Source organism: Elephantulus edwardii, unplaced genomic scaffold, assembly GCF_000299155.1.
Source record: "Elephantulus edwardii isolate Elephantulus edwardi_28Jun2011 unplaced genomic scaffold, EleEdw1.0 scaffold00322, whole genome shotgun sequence".
In the NCBI taxonomy this organism is placed as follows: Eukaryota; Metazoa; Chordata; class Mammalia; order Macroscelidea; family Macroscelididae; genus Elephantulus; species Elephantulus edwardii.
In genome coordinates, this window is record NW_006400072.1 from 619,558 (window position 1) to 622,399 (window position 2,842).

Here is a 2,842-nt window from a genome sequence, read left to right on the forward strand (position 1 = left end):
CGCTTTTCTATCCATTTGTTTGTTGACGCTTGTTTCCAGCTCTTTGCTATTGTGAGCAAAGCTGCAATAAACAAGGGTGTGCACTCTGCTTGAGTGGTCATTATGGTTTCTTTGAGGTATATTCTCAGTATAGTGGAATTACTGGGTCAACTGGTATTTCTATTTCCAACTTTTTTGAGAAAGTTCCATTACAGCCTTCTATAGTGGTTGTACCATTTTGCACTCCCACCAACACTGAATAAGGGTTCCAGTTTCTCCGCAACCTTACCAGAATTTGTTGTTTGCTGTTCCGTTAAGTTTTGCTATTCTTACTGGGGTGAGATGATATCTCATAGTTGTTTTGATTTGCATCTGTCTTAGAGCTAGGGATTTTGAAAATTTCTTCATGTGTTTTTGTGCCATCTGAATGTCTTCTTTGGTGAAGTGTCTGTTCATATCCTGTGCCCATTTTTCAATTGGGTTATTTACTTTTATCTTGTTGTGGTGTCCATCACATTCTTGAACCATGTTTAAAATTTGAGGCTTGCACTTTTCCAAACTCTGGGCATAAAGTGACACATCATAGATATCTTTGAGTTGCTTCATTTCAAACGAATGTCATTTCAAATAAAATGCCACTATGCTATTCTGGAAGTTACCACCAAGAAAAGGAGGAAATGCTAACGCTATTTTTCACTAGTAAAACAACTTTATTGAGATAATTTACATATCATAAAATGTACCACATTCCAGTTTTAAAACAAGTCCGTGTTCTAAACACCTGGTTCCTTTGAGACATTTGCACTTCTACCCGTGGTTGTGGGCAGTCACTGATCTATTTCTGTCAACATTTGATGCAAAGACACACAGTTCAAATCCACCAGCAGCTCTGTGGGAGAATGATGGGCAATCTCCTCCTATGAGATTAATGGCCTCTGAAAACCCAATGGAGGGTCAGCTATGGGTTGGTTCCAACACAACGGCACACAATAACAGCAACAATTTTAAGAGGCTAGAAGTCCAATTCTGGACACCGGATCTAGGAGAAGGCCCACTATCTCTCTGTCAGTTGTGGGGGATAGTCCTTATTTTCTTCAGCATCTACAGGCCCAGTGTTCCTGGGGATCTTCGTGTGTTTTGTCCTTCTCTCGTATCAAGTAGCAATCACTTGCTATGCCTCTGAGAGCTGGACAATGGAAGACAGAAGAAGAACTGATGCCCTTGAACTGTGGTGCTGGAGAATAATATGGAATATTCAATGCATTTACAAAAGAACAAACAGATATATGTTTGAGAAAGTGCAGCCAGAATGCTCTGTGGAGGCAGAGATTGCAAAGTTTTATCTCTCATATACCTTGGGCATGTTGGTAGGAGACGCTATTCCTTAGAGAAGGACATCGTGCCTGGAAAGGTAGAGCATCAGAAAGAGAGGAAGACCCTCAATGAGATGGAATGTTACAGTACTGGAGCAATGGAATCAAGAGTGTCAGAGATGATGAAGATGGCACAGGATAGGACAGAATTAATTTCTGTTGTTCATAGGGTTACTATGTTTCGTATTAGACTCAACAGCTAACAACAACGGTATCAAAGAGCTGCCTCCTACAAGGGCCTGAGTTCAAAACAACCAATTCTTCTCCTGACAATTCTTCTTCAGAGGTACTGAGAGTTCCCCACTTTCCTTCACCTTACTTTTCTCCTCTTGTCTCTAGTGAGATAAAAGGTACATAGGCTCTTTCATTAGATTAGGCTTATGATGGGTTTAAGGGCTGTTGTGTTTCACTCTTAATCTTTTTACAATAATTTGGTTTATCAGGTTTTAGAGAATCATTGCATAGCTTTCCTTTTATCTTACTACATGCAAGTATTTTAGGAGAACACAATTCAATACTGGACAAAGGTCCAGTTCCTTAAAAAGAAAATCATACTTGGAAAATTAGAGTCAGCAGAATAGAAGAAGGCCCTTAATGATGTGGATTGACACAGTGACTCCAATTAACTTAAGCACAACAGAGATTGAGGGTGGTACAAGATGAGGCAGGCTTTCCTTCTGCTGTGTGCATATTCCATCTTATGGAATAAGATGCATTTTCAGCCTCTATAGTTTTCATTTTACTTAAATCTACAACCAACACGGTAGGAGAACAAACAAGTTCATCCTGGAGAGAGTGAAACCAGGCTGCTCCTTGGAAGCAAGGATTCTGAAGCTCCATCTGACATACTTCGGACATGTTGCAAGGAGGGACCAGTCCTTGGAGAGGGACATCATGCTTGGGATGATGGAAGGTTAGTGCAAGAGATGAAGACCCTAGATGAGATGGTTTGACTGAGTGACAAGCATAGTGGGGTTAGGTGTGTCAGAGACAATAAGGTTGGCACATGATAGAGCAGGGTTCAGGGCTGTTGTACATAGGGTTGCCATGAGTCGTAAGTGACTCCATGGCATATAACAACAACAACAACACAGCCAACACGTGTAATAATAACAATGAAGAAATCAAGACATTTTGCATTAAGAAAATCTGTCAAAGGACTCTTTTTTTTTTTTAAGAGTTCAGGAGTTTTTATTGAACATGTTACAAAAGGAGTTTACTCAAAAAGACCAAATCCCATGTCATCATCAGACTCCTCAGATTCTTCTCTCTCTCTTTTTTTTAATTTTGTTTTTTTATTGGGAAAAACATATTGGGGGTACAAGGAGGTGAGCGTTGGGGGTAGAAGGGTGAGGATGGGCCAGGATGCAGTTGCAGAGCTGCACAGTTTGGTCGGTGGGGGGAGCAGGTGAAGGAAATGATGAGGGTCCAGTGGGGACCAGATGCTACAGAGGAATGACAAGCATTTTCCAATAGTAATTAAGCCAACT

At 40.7% G+C, this 2,842-nt stretch overlaps 1 pseudogene; it reads right to left on the reverse strand.

Moving 5' to 3' along the window:
• Positions 1-2,568: 2,568 nt before the first annotated feature.
• Positions 2,569-2,842, reverse strand: part of LOC102866315 — a 1,131-nt pseudogene continuing 857 nt past the window's right edge.